This window comes from Anser cygnoides, chromosome W (genome assembly GCF_040182565.1).
Source record: "Anser cygnoides isolate HZ-2024a breed goose chromosome W, Taihu_goose_T2T_genome, whole genome shotgun sequence".
NCBI classification, from domain to species: Eukaryota; Metazoa; Chordata; class Aves; order Anseriformes; family Anatidae; genus Anser; species Anser cygnoides.
Window position 1 is genome coordinate 1,239,859 of NC_089911.1, and position 20,162 is coordinate 1,260,020.

The 20,162-nt window shown below is 46.1% G+C and overlaps 1 protein-coding gene across 4 annotated transcripts in view; it reads left to right on the forward strand.

Moving 5' to 3' along the window:
- The window catches only part of LOC125181335 (transcription factor RFX3-like), a 232,222-nt gene that overhangs the window by 25,997 nt on the left and 186,063 nt on the right, over positions 1-20,162 (forward strand). The window lies entirely within an intron of this gene.

Genomic DNA, 20,162 nt, shown 5'->3' on the forward strand with positions numbered 1-20,162 from the left:
GTTTATAACCATATAGAATGAGATATAGTGGATGAATTGCGATCAAAAGGGACTTTAGGGCTTTGGGGCGACTACTTAAAGGATCAGGGGCACAGGTTGTGTTTGCCTCTGACCTTCCGATAGGGGGGGATCGATGCTGACAAGCAGACTCATCACATCAATACGTGGCTCCGGGACTGGTGCAACCGGCAAAACTTTGGGTAGACTAGTGTGGAGCCAGGAGTTGGACTCGATGATCCTTGTGGGTCCCTTCCATCTCGGGATATTCTATGGTTCTATATTCTATTCTATAGTTAACAACTGGCTGGATGGCCGGACCCAAATATTGGTGGTGAATGGAGTGAAATCCAGCTGGTGACCAGTTGCGAGTGGTGTTCCCCAGGTGTCGGTGTGCACAGAATCACAGAATGGCCGAGGTTGGAAGGGACCTCTGAAGATCATCTAGTCCAAACCCCCTGCTGAGCCAGATCATTTAGCGGCTTTAGCGGATCATTTAGGGTCTTTAGCGGCAAAACCAGTTGTTCTCTGGATACCCAGTACCCTGAGCTGGTGGAAGGGGATGGGGAGCAGGATGTGGCCCTCACTATCCACAAGGAAATTGTTGGCGACCTGCTACAGCACTTGGATGTATGCAAGTCGATGGGGCCGGATGGGATCCACCCGAGGGTACTGAGAGAACTGGCGGAGGAGCTGGCCAAGCCGCTTTCCATCATTTATCGGCACTCCTGGCTATCAGGGGAGGTCCCAGTCGACTGGCAGCTAGCAAATGTGACGCCCATCTACAAGAAGGGCCGGAGGGTAGACCCGGGGAACTATAGGCCTGTTAGTTTGACCTCAGTGCCAGGGAAGCTTATGGAGCAGATTATCTTGAGTGTCATCATGCGGCACTTGCAGGGCAACCAGGCGATCAGGCCCAGTAAGCATGGATTTATGAAGGGCAGGTCCTGCTTGACAAACCTGATCTCTTTCTATGACAAAGTGACACGCTTAGTGGATGTCAGAAAGTCTGTGGATGTGGTCTACCTTGATTTCAGTAAGGCTTTTGACACCGTTTCCCACAACATTCTCCTCAAAAAACTGGCTGCTCGTGGCTTGGACTGGTGTACGCTTCACTGGGTTAAAAACTGGCTGGATAGCCAGGCCCAAAGAGTTGTGGTGAATGGAGTCAAATCCAGTTGGAGGCCGGTCACTAGTGGAGTCCCCCAGGGCTCAGTACGGGGGCCAGTCCTCTTCAATATCTTTATCGATGATCTGGATGAGGGGATTGAGTGCACCCTCAGTAAGCTGGCAGACAACACCAAGTTAGGTGCGTGTGTCGATCTGCTCGAGGGTAGGAAGGCTCTGCAGGAGGATCTGGATAGGCTGGACCGATGGGCTGAGGTCAGCTGTATGAAGTTCAACAAGGCCAAGTGCCGGGTCCTGCATCTGGGGCGTAACAACCCCAAGCAGCGCTACAGGCTGGGAGATGAGTGGTTGGAAAGCTGCCTGGCAAAGATGGACCTGGGAGTACTGGTTGATAGTCGGCTGAATATGAGCCAGCAGTGTGCTCACGTGGCCAAGAAGGCCAACAGCATCCTGGCTTGTATCAGAAGCAGTGTGGCCAGCAGGTCTAGGGAAGTGATTGTCCCCCTGTACTGGGCTCTGGTGAGGCCACACCTCGAGTACTGTGTTCATTTTTGGGCCCCTCACTATAAGAAGGACGTCGAGGTGCTCGAGAGAGTCCAGAGAAGGGCGACGAGGCTGGTGAGGGGTAGGGAGAACAAGTCTTACGAGGAGCGGCTGAGGGAGCTGGGACTGTTCATCCTGGAGAAGAGGAGGCTCAGGGGCGACCTTATCGCTCTCTACAGGTACCTTAAAGGACGCTGTAGCAAGGTGGGGGTTGGTCTATTCTCCCACGTGCCTGGTGACAGGACGAGGGGGAATGGGCTAAAGTTGCGCCAGGCGAGGTTTAGGTTGGATATTAGGAAGAACTTCTTTACTGAAAGGGTTGTTAGGCATTGGAATGGGATGCCCAGGGAAGTGGTTGAGTCACCATCCCTGGAGGTCTTTAAGAGACGTTCAGATGTTGAGCTTAGTGATATGGTTTAGTGGAGGACTTGTTAGCGTTAGCTCAGAGGTTGGACTGGGTGATCTTGGAGGTCTCTTCCAACCTAGACGATTCTGTGATCATCCAGAGCACATTGCGCAGGATGGCATCCAGGCAGGTTTTGAATATCTCCAGAGAAGGAGACTCCACAACCTCTCTGGGCAACTTGTTCCAGTGCTCTGTCACCCTCACAGTAATGAAGTGCCCCTTCATATTCAGCCAGAACCACCTGTGCTTCAGTTTGTGCCCCTTGCCTCTCATCCTGTTGCTAGGCACCACCGAAAAGAGACTGGCTCCATCCTCTTGACACCCTCCCTTCAGATATTTATATACATTGATGAGGTCTCCCCTCATTCTTCTCTTTTCCAGGCTAAACAGGCCCAGTTCTTTCAGCCTGTCCTCGTACGAGAGGTGCTCCAGTCCTCTAATCATCTTCGCAGCCCTCCTCTGAACTCACTCTAGTAGTTATATGTAGCTCTAGTAGCTCTATGTTCCTCTTGTACTGGGGAGCCCTGAACTGGTCCCCCACAAGCAGTGGCCTCTGCCAGATCACGTGCTCCACCATGGGCTCCTCTCCACCGGCTGCAGGTCTGGCCTTGAGTCTGCTCCTGTGGGGGCTCTCCATGGGTGGCAGCCTCCTTCAGGCCACATCCACCTGCTCCACTGTTGGCTACTCCATGGGCTGCAGTGCGTAGATCTGCTCCGCCATAGTACACCATGGGCTGCAGGGGGACAACCTGCTTCACCATGGTCCTCTCCACAGGCCATAGGGGAACTTCTGCTTCCGAACCTGGAGCACCTCCTCCCCCTCCTTCTTCACTGACCTTAGTGTCTGCCTCATTGTTTCTCTCCCATTTTTTTTGCTCCTCTCTCCCAACTGCTGTTGCACAGCTGTTTTTTCCTTTTCTTAAATCTGCTCTCACAGAGGCGCAACCAGAGTTGTTCGTGTCTCACCTCTGGCCAGCAGCAGGTCCCTTTTGGAGCTGGCTGAAACTGGCTCTTATCTAACATGGGGCAGCTCCTGGGCTCTTCTCACAGAGGCCATCCCTGCAGCCCCCTGCTACCAAGTCTTTGCCATGTAAGCCAAATACACACACTTGAAAAGTCTTATTCAAAGTGCTGTGTTTTCTTCAGAATTCAGATTTTCATATTAATTCTTCCTTAGGTTAACAATGAAGTTAAGATTTTCCTTTTGAAGTATATGAGTTAATAGTGGAGAAGAACAAGTAGGAAAAATTGCTCTTGGACAGAATTTAATAGACTCTTCTAGGATTACACTGAATTTTGTTAGGACCTATTCTGACAAGGGCATTGTGAGAAACTAAGTTGTGTTTTTGCAGTTGAACATGTTTTCAAAGTAAGTGTATTTTTGCAGTAGAACATGTTTTCGAAGTAGAGCGTGTTTTTGCAGTAGAAAACTAACCTTCTGTATTCCAAGGTAGTTGTGTAGTCATAACAAAGAGAAATGCTAAGTAGATAAGTGGACAGTAGAAGGCCTCACTGTTCCAAAATAAGGTAGAAGCTCGAGAAAAACAGGATGAGCAGTGTGAGAACAGTAAAAAAACCAAAGATTACAAGTTCTGTAAACATAAGAAAGGAGAAAAAAAAAAAAGGAAAAAGGAGAAATTAAAGGGTCGAACAAAAAAAATGTTCACATATATGGTATAGAGGAGCGTTGAGTAGCTTGTGAACCTGTAGTACTCAGCCAATGAGGAAACAGGGGAGGTAATGAGGTGTCGGGTAACAGGGAATAAAAGGTTATGATATGTTTACTATAAAGCGCTCCTATTGGCAGGACGCCCGCCATTGCAATCACAAATAAAATAGCTTCACAGAAGATCCTGTCTGAAGAAAATTATTGAGATTTTTCTCACAGCATGTGTCTCCAATGTTAGTAGGACTAACATTTTCCAGGAGTTGGACTCAATGATCCTTGAGGGTCCCTTCCAACTCGGGCTATTTTATAATTCTATGACCACCCAAAACCCTAATAATTTCATGGAAGCTCTGATGTGCTTATCTTCTGCTTTATACTGCCAGCTCTGTAAACACCACATGGGATGCATAGTACCAAGTATCAGTAAGTTTAACTAACCCAGAAAAAACACTTTGTTGCTCTAAAAATCAGAGGGCTAAAAGTAAAACGGAAAGTAAGTTGCTGTTTAAAACTCTCTCTCACCCATCCCCCAACCCAGAATGTGATAAACCCCATTTACCCTTCTATGATTATATCTTAGTCTTGGATATTGACCCTCTGGCCTTGAAGCTTTGTTTTCTTTTTGGAATAAAATAGCTTCACAGAAGATCCCGTCTGAAGAAAATTATTGAGATTTTTCTCACAATTTGGGGGCTCGTCCGGGATCTTGTTGCCTACCGAAGAGTTCTTGCCGCCACAGACAGGAAGGTGCACCCCGCTGATTTCAGCGGTCCCGTCGATGGTGGTGGGTTGTCTCGGGATGGCCGGCAAAGGACCGAGACTGTTAATCTGAAGACAGGCTCTGCGAAGCACTGGGGAGAAGGAAGGCCAGCACAGACACAGCACAGACACAGGGATAACTGCTGATAACCCGGACTGGGAAGTCCGTGCACGGACCGAGGTAAGGCAAACTTTACCGTATATTGCCCCGGGGTGGGTTTGGGGAGACTCTTGTGTGGAGTGTGAATGAGACGCACTTTTAGTGCAAAGCAAGTGTGGAGTCCCAGTCCATGAGATTCTGTAGTCCCGTGAGGGGACGAACCAAGTCCCCTTGGCCGGAGAAGGACGAAGCAAAAGACAGACGAGCGAAAGAGAGTCTCAGGGGTTTGGGCCCTTAGGTGTACGGTACCCCGAGCACGGTGAGGTGAAGTGCTCGGCAGTACAACCCACCTCTGTCCTAATCCTAGGTGAAGGCGTGTGGTACCCTGTGGGTGGTAAAGTCCACAGCAGCACGTCAGGAAGAGATGGGGATTAAGGGTTCCAAGAGTCAGCAGGGTGGGGGTGGAGACCCCGGGATTGTGCCTAAAGATAGCCCTTTGGAGAGAATGATAAGGATTTGGAAAAACAACCCAAAAACTAGGGAAAAAGATTTTAAAAAATAAATATTTTAAAATGGTTAGGTATTGTGTAATTGTCTGGCCTAAAAAGCCAATAAAAGGAACTTCAGTATTTTGGCCAAAATACGGGTCTGATGAAAATTCAGGCTTGAAATTTATATGTAAACAATAAGGTTCAGTTTTTGGGAGGAGGAATCAAGTTATGCTTCCTATAATCCTAATATTGCTCCGGAGGCAGCGGCAGCTGCTCCATGAGGGAAGACAGGGACTACAATTGACACTGTCCCTGGAGAAGTTGCGCCGGGGAGGCGGGGCGGGTCCTGGTGGGGCCTCGGGGTCGTGCGGGGGCTGATGCCACTCCCCCCTTACCAGCAGAGAGGTTAGGAGTTTTAAGAAGGAAATGAAGTCTTTAATTGGGGGCCTAGCAGAACAGTCAAATCCGTTTCTAAGGCCTAATTTGTATTCCTGGGGGGGAAATGTCAATCTTGAGTATGTTATTCCCTGGAGAAGAATGTTTAGGAGGGGAATGATTCGGCAGGCAGCTATGCAAGAATGGGAAAGAACTAACACTCTCCCCCCCAAAACCGAGAGTAATTCCGATAGAGCGGAAATATCCGCTTATCTAACTGGGATAATAACAACCCACAACATAGAAACCATATGAGAGACTCAGGGTCAGAATTAGAAAGTACTCGGGGATGAATCCTGAGGACCCGGTAGCCCAAGGGCTCTTGAAAGTTCGTTTTGTGATTAAAACATATCTGGCCAGATACGCAGAAAAAGCTCCAGAAGGTGGGAGGATGGAGTGAACAGTGTAGGTAGTATGAAGGTGTATGCCAGGAGGGGAGATGAGAAGGAAAAGTAGAGCGCGAAACAAATGGCAAAAATGAAACAAACACAGCGTACTGGGTAGTGAAGCAGAGGGCTGGAGATAGAGGGACTTCAGGGAGGAATCAGGCCCAGGATGGAAAGGAGAGGAAGAGAGATGAAGGAATGGCGGGCAAGGAAAGCTACCTGTGTTGTAGTCTAAATCCTAGCAGGGACAGGCTTTGAGAAGATGTTTTAAGTGTGGCCGGGCCAGCCACTTCAAATAGGAATATCCGGAGTGGAAGAAGGAGGAGAGATTGCTGTTATAAATTCAGAATAAGGGAGTTGGGACTTTTCAGAAAGCTAGTTCCCTGATAAATGAAAAAGTGTACCTCAAGGGCTCCTCAAGTGTACCTCAATGGGGATCACTCTACAGTTATCGTTGCGGGCAAAACAGACTTAGCATAGGAAGATTAATAAAATTAATAAAAAATAATAACGTCAATAAAAAATTAATAAAATTTATTACCTATTGCTGATGAGCTGGAGCGGAGAGAAACAGAGAAACAAGCTGGGGGCACCTTTCCCCGTCCACTCTCTTCCACCTCTTCCCTGCCCTGAGTGGCGTGGGGCGGGGCCGGCAGCAGGGGCTGCAGTCGGCCCATGGTGCTTCGTTTCCACTGCTCCCTCACGGTCACCCTCTCCCCTGCTCTGGTGTGGGGTCCCTCTCGTGGGGTGCCAACCTTCCTGGGCTGGTCCTGTGTGGGTTTCTCCACAGGCAGCGAAAAACAGGCTCTTTGGGAGCTGCTCCAGGTGTGGGTCTGCGCTGTGGGATCTATGCATCAGTAGCGGGTTGGTCCGGCTTGTGACCCCCTGGGGGCCACCTCCCCCATCCCCCCCCCCAATCACCTGCTCCTGCATATGCTCCTCTCCACAGGCTGCAGCATGGAGACGTGCTCTGCTGTGGTACACCATGGGCTGTGGGGGTTCTGCCTTCCCCACCAGGGCCCTCTCTGTGGGCCGAGGGGGGGCTTCAGCTCCGGCACCTGGAGCACCTCTGCACTGCACTCCCCCTCCTCTGCACTGACCTTGATGTCTGCAGGGAGGTTTCTCACTCCTCACTCTCCCTGCTGCTGTTGTGCAGCAGTTTTTTTTTTTTTCCTTTTCTTGGATGTGCTCTCACAGAGGCACAAACTGCATTGATCATGGCTTGGCTCTGGGCAGGGGTGGGCCCCTTTGGAGCCAGCTGAAACTGCCCTTATCTAACACGGGGCAGCTGCTGGATTCTTCTCACAGGGGCTACCACTGCAGCCCCCCTGCTACCAGAACCTTGCCATGTGAACCCAATACACTGGGGCAGCTAGGTCATTACTGGCCTGTGAAGTATCAGGGATTAAATTAACTAACGAAACCCTAAATGTGATGGGGGTAGAAGGGACTGGGATAACAGTGCTACTTTTTGGGGACACCAAGCTGAGACTAGGGATAGAATGATCACTGGGCAATTATTGTATGTACCCGAGGCAGGGACTAACTTGTTGGGAAAGGATTTCATGATGAAATTGGGCATTCAAATAGTAAATTGTTAGGCTGGAATAACAGTGTTATTAAGTGAGTGCTCTCAGGCCCTGGGAGCAAAGATATATTCACCTTTGACTGGAAAGACCCTGAAATGGAGCAGAAGCAACAATACAGATGGACAATTTTACCTCAGGGGTTTACAGGGCCACCGATTTATTTGGGCAAGTTCTAGAACAAATTTTGGAGCAATTCCAACCTCCCTAGGAGGTGTTACTGTTACAATATGTGGATGATCTTTTATTGTCAGGACAGGAGAAAACAGTTGTGAAGGAAGCCACTAACAAGCTATTCAACTTTCTGGGAAAGCAGGGCTTGAAAGTACTGGAAAATAAATTGCAATATGTAGAAAGAGAAGTCAAGTATTTAGGGCATCTAGTGTCTGAGGGAGAACAAAGAATAAATCCAGAGAGGATTCAGGGAATTGTTGAGCTACCCCTACCCAAAACTAAAAAGAAGTAAAAAGTTTTTAAGACAAAGAGGTTTTTAAGGAATTAGGAGTCACAAAGTCCAAAGGAAAATAGATACTCCCTGAGGGGAGAGAAATGCTGAATAAAGTGATAATGAGGCAAATATTAACTGTTTTGCATCAAGAGGGTCATTGGGGAATTCAAGCAATGTGTGATGCTGTGCTATGGAAATATATATGTGTAGGAATATATATATAATCTGGCTGAACAAGTTTGCAGGAGTTGTGTAGTATGTCAAAAGGTAAACAGGAAAATTATCTGCAGTCAGACCAAGGGGGGCGAGAACCAGGAATTCAACGCTTCCAAAATGTACAGGTAGATTTTACAGAACTCCTTGGAGTAGGTAGATTTAAATACTTATTAGTCTTGGTCGATCATTTGTCAGGGTGGGTGGAAGCTTTCCCTTCAGTATCTGCTACTGCGAACATAGTCACTAAAGTAATTCTAGAACAAATAACTCCCGAGTATGGAATTGTTGAAAATATTGACTCTGATCAAGGAAGTCACTTTATGTCAGAAATATTACAAGGGCTAATGTGGACTCTAGGAATCAAGTGGAAATTTCACACTCCTTGGCATCCTCCCCCTTCTGGAAGGGTGGAGAGGTTCAGACAGTAAAGAAGCAATTGACTAAGTTCTGGAAACTCGGCTTCCCCAAACGAAGTGCTTACCTTTGGCACTTCTGTGAATTCAAACTGCACCAAGAAAAGATGTGGGAGTTTCACCATATGAAATATTATTTGGATTGCTGTACCTGGACAAAGGGAATGAATTACCTCAATTTGAGACAAAAGATGCTTTTCTTAAGAACTATATACTCGGGCTGTCGTCCTCTTTGTCATCTCTCAGGACCCATGGACAGTTAGCTCAAACCCCAGCCTTGGAAGCCCTGATCCATCCACTCCGAGCAGGAGATTGTGTTTTGATGCGAACATGGAGAGAACTGAAACTGCAACCTGAGTGGGACGGACTGTTCCAAGTGCTCCTGACTACTGAGACGACAGGAAGAATGGCTGAGGAAGGGTGGACTCATACCTGGGTAAAAGCATCGGTTAACCCTGATACCTGAGAGACTGCATTAACAAAGACTTTTAAGGTTAAAACTGTTAAAACTATCTATTGTAAAGCTTTAACTTCTCCTTAGAAGAATTCTTAATGAATTAATGAGTAAAAGGGATTGAATTACACAGAACTGGAGTGTTTCCAGGGAGCACTCCCTGGAAGTGGGAGAAGGGGGGGTATTTAATCCCCACCAGAAGAATCCTTATTATTTTGTGATTTTTATTGTTTTTCTTAATTATTAAAGGGGTGCATATATAAATGGAAATGATGTAGAGTCATAGAATCATAGAACCATAGAATATCCCGAGTTGGAAGGGACCCATAAGGATCATCAAGTCCAACTCCTGGCACCACACAGGTCTACCCAAAATTTTAGACCATATAACTAAGTGCACAGTCCAAACGCCTCTTAAATTCAGACAGGCTTGGTGCAGTGACTGGGGAGCCTGTTCCAGTGTGCAACCAACCTCGCAGTGAAGAACCTCTTCCTGATGTCTAGCCTAAACCTCCCCTGCCTCAGCTTGACACTATTACCTTGGGTCCTATCACTGGTGATTAAGGAGAATAGGTCGGCACCTGCCCCTCCACTCCCGCTCACGAGGAAGCTGGAGACTGCGATGAGGTCTCCCCTCAGCCTCCTCTTTTTCAGCCTGAACGGGCCAAATGACCTCAGCCGCTCCTCATACGTCTTCCCCTCTAGGCCCTTCACCATCTTCGTCGCCCTCCTCTGGACACTCTCCAGCAGTTTAATGTCCTTTTTGTACTGTGGTGCCCAGAACTGCACACAGTACTCGAGGTGAGGCCGCACCAGCGCAGAGTAGAGCGGGACAATCACTTCCCTCGACCGACTAGCGATGCCGTGCTTGATGCACCCCAGGATACGGTTGGCCCTCCTGGCTGCCAGGGCACACTGCTGGCTCATATTCAACTTGCTGTCAACCACAACCCCCAGATCCCTCTCTGCGGGGCTGCTCTCCAGCATCTCGTCGCCCAGTCTGTATGTATAGCCAGGGATGCCCCGTCCCAGATGCAGGACCCGGCACTTGCTTTTGTTAAACTTCATGTGGTTGGTGATTGCCCAGCTCTCCAATCTGTCCAGATCTCTCTGCAACGCCTTTCCACCCTCAGCCGAGTCTACAACTCCTCCAAGTTTGGTGTCGCTGGCAAATTTTAAGTTTATCTTAGTAATACCTATTCTCAATGGAGTAGTGATAGGATGGAGGGAAAAATTAGCATTTCCAATTAATCCAGAACATCTCTCGAGTTCTATCTCAAAATAATTGTTGGATTTGCACCCAGATGCCTAGAAAGACTGAAAAGGCCTTGCTATTTCCAGCAGCAACTGTGTCTGGATTCTCTAGATTTCTAAAAACGACAGATCATACTCAGTCCCGGGAAGGAACAGATTTTGAGGTTGAGCTCCCTATACATAATCCTGGCTACAATACACCGTGTTATCAAAGGTGACTTTTAAAAAACATTGATAGAAAACTCAGGGGGCAATATTACTGACCCTGGGTGTGGAAATATTATCCGTGAAGTAGGGAATAATCCATACTGTACCCAATATGGTAGCTATGGGAATGCTAATATACATAATGCACACCAGATACAAATGAGAATCCTGTAACCGGATGGCCTGTCCCGAATGGCAAGGGGTGGTACTGGCTATGTGGCAATAAAGCCAGGAAGGTGTTGCCCCTAGGATGGAAGGGAGCTTGTACCCTGGAGGCAATAATTCCAAATGTAACTATTGTTGAAGACACACAAAGCCAAAGCCCCCTTGAGACCACACGCAGAATTAAGCGGACTCCAGATAATCCTCTAGTAAAATTCTCTAGCATTTCACAGTTTTTCAAGGTGGTTTTTACCTCGGTTAGGGGTGAGTGAATTAGAAAAAGCTATTGTAAATATCTCAGCTATAACTGAAGAAATAGAAAATAACAGTCTGGATGCAAGAAAAAGGAGATAGCAAGTTTGCAAAAATAGTACTCTGGAATCGAATGGTATTAGATTTATTAATAACCTCATAAGGAGGAGCGTGCACTGTAATTATTACTAGTTGCTGTATATATGTAGATCAAATGGGACGAATTTTACTGATCTCAAAAATATTTGGGAAAAAAAAAACCACAAACAAACAAGATCCTAAATAGAGTAGCTCATGATGACACTTCCTGGGGATTTAGAAACGTTTGGGAGAAACTAACTTCGTGGTTACCTGAATAGAATTGGCTCAAACAACTATTTGTTGGCATTGTAATAATACTGGCATTGTATATCTGTCATCCCCCGTGACATCCGAAGAAGAGTATTGCACCTTAATTTTGGATAAACTCAAGAGTGCGGTATGTGAAGAGGTGCAAAAACAACAGTAGGAGTAAGAAAAGAAGAGGGGGGGAATTGTGAGAAACTAAGTTGTGTTTTTGCAGTAGAGAATTACTTTTCTGTATTCAAAGGTAACTGTGTAGTCATAACAAGGAGAAATGCTAAGTAGATAAGTGGACAGTAGAAGGCCTCACTGTTCCAAAATAAGGTAGAAGCTCGAGAAAAACAGGATGAGCAGTGTGCGAACAGTAAAACAAAGATCACAAGTTTTCAAAACATAAGAAAGGGACTAAAAAAAGGAAAAAGGAGAAGTTAAAGGGCTGATCAAAAAAAGTGTTCATATATGGTATAGAGGAGCGTTGAGTAGCTTGTGAACCTGTAGTACTCAGCCAATGAGGAAACGGGAGGTAATCGGGTATCGGGTAATAGGGAATAAAAGGTTATGATATGTTTACTATAATGCGCTCCTAATTGGCAGGACGCCCGCCATTGCAATCACAAATAAAATAGCTTCACAGAAGATCCTGTCTGAAGAAAATTATTGAGATTTTTCTCACAGCATGTGTCTCCAATGTTAGTAGGACTAACATTTTCCAGGAGTTGGACTCAATGATCCTTGAGGGTCCCTTCCAACTCGGGCTATTTTATAATTCTATGACCAACCAAAACCCTAATAATTTCATGATCCATACAAGTCCATGGGTCCGGATGGGATTCATCCCAGGGTGCTTAAAGAGGTGGCTGATGTCATCGCGGGACCTCTCTCAATTATTTTTCAACGATCTTGGGAATCTGGAGAGGTCCCAGTAGATTGGAAGCTGGCAAATGTTGTGCCAATTTTCAAGAAGGGCAAGAAAGAAGACCCTGGCAACTACAGGCCTGTCAGTCTCACGTCAGTGCCTGGTAAAATTATGGAGAAGATTATCCTGGGAGTTATTGAAGCACACCGGGGGGACAGCGCAGTCATAGGTCACAGCCAACATGGGTTCACGAGGGGTAGTCCTGGTTAACAAATTTGATTTCCTTTTATGATAAGATCACCCATCTAGTCAATCAAGGGAAACCAGCTGATGTGATCTTTTTGGATTTCAGCAAAGCTTTTGACACGGTTTCCCATAGGATCCTACTGGACAAAATGTCCAGCATGCAGCTAGATAAAAACATCATACGATGGGTGAGCAATTGGCTGACGGGCAGGGCTCAAAGGGTTGTGGTAAATGGTGCTACATCAGGCTGGCGGATGGTCACTAGTGGGGTCCACCAGGGCTCCATTTTAGGGTCAGTCCTCTTCAATGTTTTTATAAATGATTTGGATGTAGGACTAGAAGGTGTTTTGAGCAAATTTGCCGACGACACCAAACTTGGAGGAGTTGTGGACTCGGCTGAGGGTGGAAAGGCGTTGCAGAGAGATCTGGACAGATTGGAGAGCTGGGCAATCACCAACCACATGAAGTTTAACAAAAGCAAGTGCCGGGTCCTGCATCTGGGACGGGGCATCCCTGGCTATACATACAGACTGGGCGACGAGACGCTGGAGAGCAGCCCCGCAGAGAGGGATCTGGGGGTTGTGGTTGACAGCAAGTTGAATATGAGCCAGCAGTGTGCCCTGGCAGCCAGGAGGGCCAACCGTATCCTGGGGTGCATCAAGCACGGCATCGCTAGTCGGTCGAGGGAAGTGATTGTCCCGCTCTACTCTGCGCTGGTGCGGCCTCACCTCGAGTACTGTGTGCAGTTCTGGGCACCACAGTACAAAAAGGACATTAAACTGCTGGAGAGTGTCCAGAGGAGGGCGACGAAGATGGTGAAGGGCCTAGAGGGGAAGACATATGAGGAGCGGCTGAGGTCACTGGGCCAGGTCAGCCTGGAGAAGAGGAGGCTGAGGGGGGAGCTCATCGCAGCCTACAATTTCCTTGGAAGGGGAAGTTGGGAGGCAGGCGCTGATCTCTTCTCCTTAATCACCAGTGATAGGACCCGTGGGAATGGGGTCAAGCTGTGATAGGGGAGGTTTAGGCTAGACATCAGGAAGAGGTTCTTCACCGAGAGGGTGGTCGCACACTGGAACAGGCTCCCCAGTGAAGTAGTCACTGCACCAAGCCTGTCAGAGTTTAAGAAGCGTTTGGACTGTGCACTTAGTTATATGGTCTCAAATTTTGGGTAGACCTGTGTGGTGCCAGGAGTTGGACTTGATGATCCTTATGGGTCCCTTCCAACTCGGGATATTCTATGATTCTATGATTCTGTTTTTATAAATACCTTCCCCTTGGTGAACCCATGCTGACTATTCCTGATCACCTTCTTATCCTGCACATGCTTGGAGATGACCTCCAGGATGAGCTGCTCCAACACCTTTCCAGGGATGGAGGTGAGGCTGACTGGCCTCTAGTTGCCCGGGTCCTCCTTCTTGCCCTTTTTGAAGACTGGCGTGACATAGCCTTTCTTCCAGTCCTCAGGCACCTCTCCTGTTCTGCACGACCTTTCAAAGATGATGGAGAGTGGCCTAGTAATATCGGCCAGCGCCCTCAGCACCTGTGGGTGCATTCCATCGGGTCCCATGGATTTGTGGTCCCAAAATGAGGGAGGGATATGGATAGAAGAATAAAGTTAAAATACACCAAATAATCTTCTTGTACTATCTTTAGGATTTGCCTTTCCATGGTGATACAATTCCATCCATTAAATAGAGGGATATAATCTCCAAAATTAAAAAAGCTGAATTGTACTAAAAATGTAATACATCACAGCAAATCTAGACCCCAGTGCTAAAAATAATGGTACAGTCAACCTGTTTTCACAATGAATTTTAAAATTTCTTTTATTGCACTCTTTGATAATGTTAAGGATCACCGTGAACTGAAGATAAAGACATAAACATCAGAGTTCCAAAACTTTTCTTGGAGATTGATCCACTCTGAAGGACTTCGGTCATAAATTCATTAGCCTTCATTTACTGACTTCATGACTAGAACATAGAATCATTCAGGTTGGAAAAGACCTCTAAGATCATCTAGCCCAACCTTTAACATAGTACTGACAAGTCCACCATACCATGCTACTAAGTTCTACATCTACACATTTCTTGAAGACCTCCAAGGATGCTGACTCAACCACTTCCCTGGGCTGCCTATTCCAGTGCCGTACAACCCCTTCAGTAAAGAAATTTCTCCTAATATCCAACCTAAACGTCCCCTGGCGCAACTTGAGGACATTTCCCCTTGTCTTATCACCTGGTGATACGTTCACTTGGTAACATGGTCAATTTAGCATGAACAAATTATTTTCTTCAAATGGAAGATTCCCAGCAAAACTCCAAACTCGTCCCCCATCACCGCTGTCACAATTGTTGGAGGCAGTAGAGATGATGGGAAAAAAGGCATATAAATCCTAGTCGCTTTCTTTTTAAATTGACCAACATATATACAAGAGAATGAACCAGAAAATAAAATTATATAAAGGTGTCATGGTTTTGGCTGGGATAGAGTTAATTTTCTCCGTATGATGCTGTTTTGGATTTTTGATGAAAATAGTGGTTATAACACACCGGTGTTTTTATTTGTTGCAGAGTAGTGCTTACACAGAGCCAAGGCCTTTTAAACTTCTCATGCTGCACTGCCAGCGAGGAGGCTAGGGGTGCAGAAGTTGAGAGGGGACACAGCTAGGACAGCTGACACAGACTGACCAAAGGGATATTCCATACCATATGACGTCATGATCAGCAATAAAAGCTGGAGGAAAGGGGGGATGCTTGGAGTAATGGCATTTGTCTTCCCAAGAAAATGTTAGGTGTGATGAGCCCTGCTTTCCTGGAAATGGCTGAACATCTACCTGCCAATGTGAAGTAGTGACTGAATTCCTTGTTTTGTTTTGCTTGCATGTGCAGCTTTTCCTTTACCTATTAAACTGTCTTTATCTCAACTCACGAGTTCTCGCACTTTTACCTTTCCGATTCTCTCTCCCATCCCACCTGGAGAATGTGAGCGAGCAGTGGCTGTGTGGTACTTAGCTGTCTGAAGGAGTTAAACCACAACAAAAGGGTATTAACAAATTAAAACAAACAAACAAACAAAAAAACACATGCTTTCATATACTTAAAAACTGTAACCAAAGAATAGCTAAGAGGAATTATGTCCTGTTGTGGTTTAACCCGGTTGGCAGCTAAACACCACACAGCCGTTCGCTCACCCTCCCCCCTCCCTCTCTGGGATGGGGGAGAGAAACAGGAAAATGAAGACTGTGGGTTGAGATAAAGACAGTTTATTAAGACAGAAATAATAACAGTAATGATAATAATGCTACTACTAATAATGTGTACGAAACAAGTGATGCACAATGCAATTGCTCACCACCCGCTGACCGATGCCCAGCCTATCCCCGAGCAGCCGGCCCCCCCACCCCGGCCAGCCACCCCTATATATTGTTTAGCATGACGTCAGATGGTATGGAATACCCCTTTGGCCAGTTTGGGTCAGCTGTCCTGGGTCTGTCCCCTCCCAGCTCCTGCTGCACCCCTAGCCTGCCCGCTGGCAGGACAGAGCGAGAAGCTGGAAAGTCCTTGGCTTGGTGTAAGCACTGCTCTGCAACAATTAAAACATCAGCATGTTATCAGCGCTCTTCTCATCCTAATCCAAAACATACCACCCTACCAGCTACTAGGAGGAAACTTAACTCTGTCCTAACTGGAACCAGGACAGGTCCCTACAAATTTTGATTGAAAATTTAAAATACTAATTTTTATTTTGTCTCTGTTTGCTACAGAGTTAGCCAAAGAGAACTTAGAATGCTTGAATCCTTTGAAATTTCAACCCTTTGGAATCATTAATACTATTTCAGATGCAGGTATATGATGCACAGGTGGGAAAAAATACAGTGAAAGTCAAGAACTCCATTTTTAAAATTATCCCTTTTGGCACCCACTATGTCTTAACTCAGTCAAAGATTTTTGACTAAAGGTCTTTTACTAGAAGCATAGCTACCAAAATTCTCATTGACTCGTTTTCTTCAGCCACCTCATTATCAACACAGTCCAGAAACTTCACAGTGGGAGCACAGTGAATTGTTTCTATTGCTGTGCACATTCTGACACCAAATTCAAAGCTTTTTTCCATGACAAGTATACAAAAACTTCTAAAAAAAATTAAAAACTAGTACACAGAATTCCAAAAACAGAGAAAGGTAATTAAAATCTTGAGGCATCCACAGAGAAAATACAATAAAATAGTCATAAAAATAACAACTGGATAACTATTAAGCATACATTATATTAGTTTATATCTATAGATTTAAGTTCAAGTTAACTTGCAACAAATGAATATGAACAGTTTGGAGTCCAACTAAATTATATATTGAAATGGAACTTCGATGCTTTTGCAGGACATTATACTGATTCCAAAATAGATAACTGGAGATGCACACTCATGCTTTTTCTCCTCCTAAATAGATCGATTCCTGTTGGAAATTAATTAAACTAGATTTTGTTATTTTGATATGTATATCACAAGAATAACAATTAAGAATCATATCTTTTCCTCTTGCTGACCTTTATATGACAATTCAGGCAAAGAAGTAAGAGATGAGGTCAACAAATGCCTACAAAAACTTAATCAGCTATCTATTAAAGATATCACAATATTTAAAACATTAGGAATAGTTTAACTACAGTTCAGATCTGAAAATAGAAGGGAGTAGAAAACCACTGCAGAACATGGCAAATAAGAAGAAAGCAACAAGAAAAAAACAGTCTTTCATAATACAGGAAGAACCTACTGTAGAATTATTGCAGAATCACAGAATCTCCTGAGTTGGAAGGGACCCATGAGGATCATTGAGTCCAACTCCTGACTCCACACAGGGCAACCTAAGAGTTAAACCATATAACTAAGAGCACTGTCCAAATGCTTCCTGAACATCAACAGGCTTGAGGCCGTGACAACTTCCCTGGAGAGCCTGTTCCAGTGCCTGATCACCCTCTCAGTGAAGAACTTTTTCCTAATATCCAGTCTGAACTTCCCCTGATGCAGCTTTAAGCCAGTCCCTCACATCCTATCACCAGTCACCAAAGAGATCAACACCTCATTCTGTTCCCCATCAGGAGGAAGTTGTTGAAAGAAATGAGGTCACTACTCAGTCTCCTCTTGCTCTTTGTACTGCTCACTGAGAACTGGCACAGGTTGCCCAGAGAGGTTGTGGAGTCTCCCTTCTTGGAGATCTTCAAAAGCCATCTGGACATGGTCCTGGGCAACCTGCTCTAGGTGTCCCTGCTTGAGCAGGCGGATAGGACCAGAAGACCTCCAGAGGTCCCTTCCAACCTTAACTATTCTATGATTGTGTGATTTTTTTCTCTAAGCTGAACAAACCAAGTATTCTCAAACACTCCTCATAAGTCACGCCATCTAGTCCTTTCACTATCTTTGATGCCCTCCTTTGGACATATTCAAATATTTTATAAACTTCTTATATTAATATAATTAAAATAAGTAAGTCCACAAGGTGGCAAAAAGAGAAGAAAAAGCCAACAAATTTTCTTTAGTTGTATTAAGAAAAAAGGTCTAGCTTTAATAACATTTCACCTAGCAACATGACAAATTATCAGAAATAAAACTTGAAACACAGTAATTGTGTTTCAACACAACAATACAGGTTGACTGTACCATTATTTTTAGCACTGGGGTCTAGATTTGCTGTGATGTATTACATTTTTAGTACAATTCAGCTTTTTTAATTTTGGAGATTATATCCCTCTATTTAATGGATGGAATTGTATCACCATGGAAAGGCAAATCCTAAAGATAGTACAAGAAGATTATTTGGTGTATTTTAACTTTATTCTTCTATCCATATCCCTCCCTCATTTTGGGACCACAAATCCATGGGACCCGATGGAATGCACCCACAGGTGCTGAGGGCGCTGGCCGATATTACTAGGCCACTCTCCATCATCTTTGAAAGGTCGTGCAGAACAGGAGAGGTGCCTGAGGACTGGAAGAAAGGCTATGTCACGCCAGTCTTCAAAAAGGGCAAGAAGGAGGACCCGGGCAACTAGAGGCCAGTCAGCCTCACCTCCATCCCTGGAAAGGTGTTGGAGCAGCTCATCCTGGAGGTCATCTCCAAGCATGTGCAGGATAAGAAGGTGATCAGGAATAGTCAGCATGGGTTCACCAAGGGGAAGGTATTTATAAAAACAGAATCATAGAATCATAGAATATCCCGAGTTGGAAGGGACCCATAAGGATCATCAAGTCCAACTCCTGGCACCACACAGGTCTACCCAAAATTTGAGACCATATAACTAAGTGCACAGTCCAAACGCTTCTTAAACTCTGACAGGCTTGGTGCAGTGACTACTTCACTGGGGAGCCTGTTCCAGTGTGCGACCACCCTCTCGGTGAAGAACCTCTTCCTGATGTCTAGCCTAAACCTCCCCTATCACAGCTTGACCCCATTCCCACGGGTCCTATCACTGGTGATTAAGGAGAAGAGATCAGCGCCTGCCTCCCAACTTCCCCTTCCAAGGAAATTGTAGGCTGCGATGAGCTCCCCCCTCAGCCTCCTCTTCTCCAGGCTGACCTGGCCCAGTGACCTCAGCCGCTCCTCATATGTCTTCCCCTCTAGGCCCTTCACCATCTTCGTCGCCCTCCTCTGGACACTCTCCAGCAGTTTAATGTCCTTTTTGTACTGTGGTGCCCAGAACTGCACACAGTACTCGAGGTGAGGCCGCACCAGCGCAGAGTAGAGCGGGACAATCACTTCCCTCGACCGACTAGCGATGCCGTGCTTGATGCACCCCAGGATACGGTTGGCCCTCCTGGCTGCCAGGGCACACTGCTGGCTCATATTCAACTTGCTGTCAACCACAACCCCCAGATCCCTCTCTGCGGGGCTGCTCTCCAGCGTCTCGTCGCCCAGTCTGTATGTATAGCCAGGGATGCCCCGTCCCAGATGCAGGACCCGGCACTTGCTTTTGTTAAACTTCATGTGGTTGGTGATTGCCCAGCTCTCCAATCTGTCCAGATCTCTCTGCAACGCCTTTCCACCCTCAGCCGAGTCCACAACTCCTCCAAGTTTGGTGTCGTCGGCAAATTTGCTCAAAACACCTTCTAGTCCTACATCCAAATCATTTATAAAAACATTGAAGAGGACTGACCCTAAAATGGAGCCCTGGTGGACCCCACTAGTGACCATCCGCCAGCCTGATGTAGCACCATTTACCACAACCCTTTGAGCCCTGCCCGTCAGCCAATTGCTCACCCATCGTATGATGTTTTTATCTAGCTGCATGCTGGACATTTTGTCCAGTAGGATCCTATGGGAAACCGTGTCAAAAGCTTTGCTGAAATCCAAAAAGATCACATCAGCTGGTTTCCCTTGATTGACTAGATGGGTGATCTTATCATAAAAGGAAATCAAATTTGTTAACCAGGACTACCCCTCGTGAACCCATGTTGGCTGTGACCTATGACTGCGCTGTCCCCCCGGTGTGCTTCAATAACTCCCAGGATAATCTTCTCCATAATTTTACCAGGCACTGACGTGAGACTGACAGGCCTGTAGTAGCCAGGGTCTTCTTTCTTGCCCTTCTTGAAAATTGGCACAACATTTGCCAGCTTCCAATCTACTGGGACCTCTCCAGATTCCCAAGATCGTTGAAAAATAATTGAGAGAGGTCCCGCGATGACATCAGCCACCTCTTTAAGCACCCTGGGATGAATCCCATCCGGACCCATGGACTTGTATGGATCATGAAATTATTAGGGTTTTGGTTGGTCATAGAATTATAAAATAGCCCGAGTTGGAAGGGACCCTCA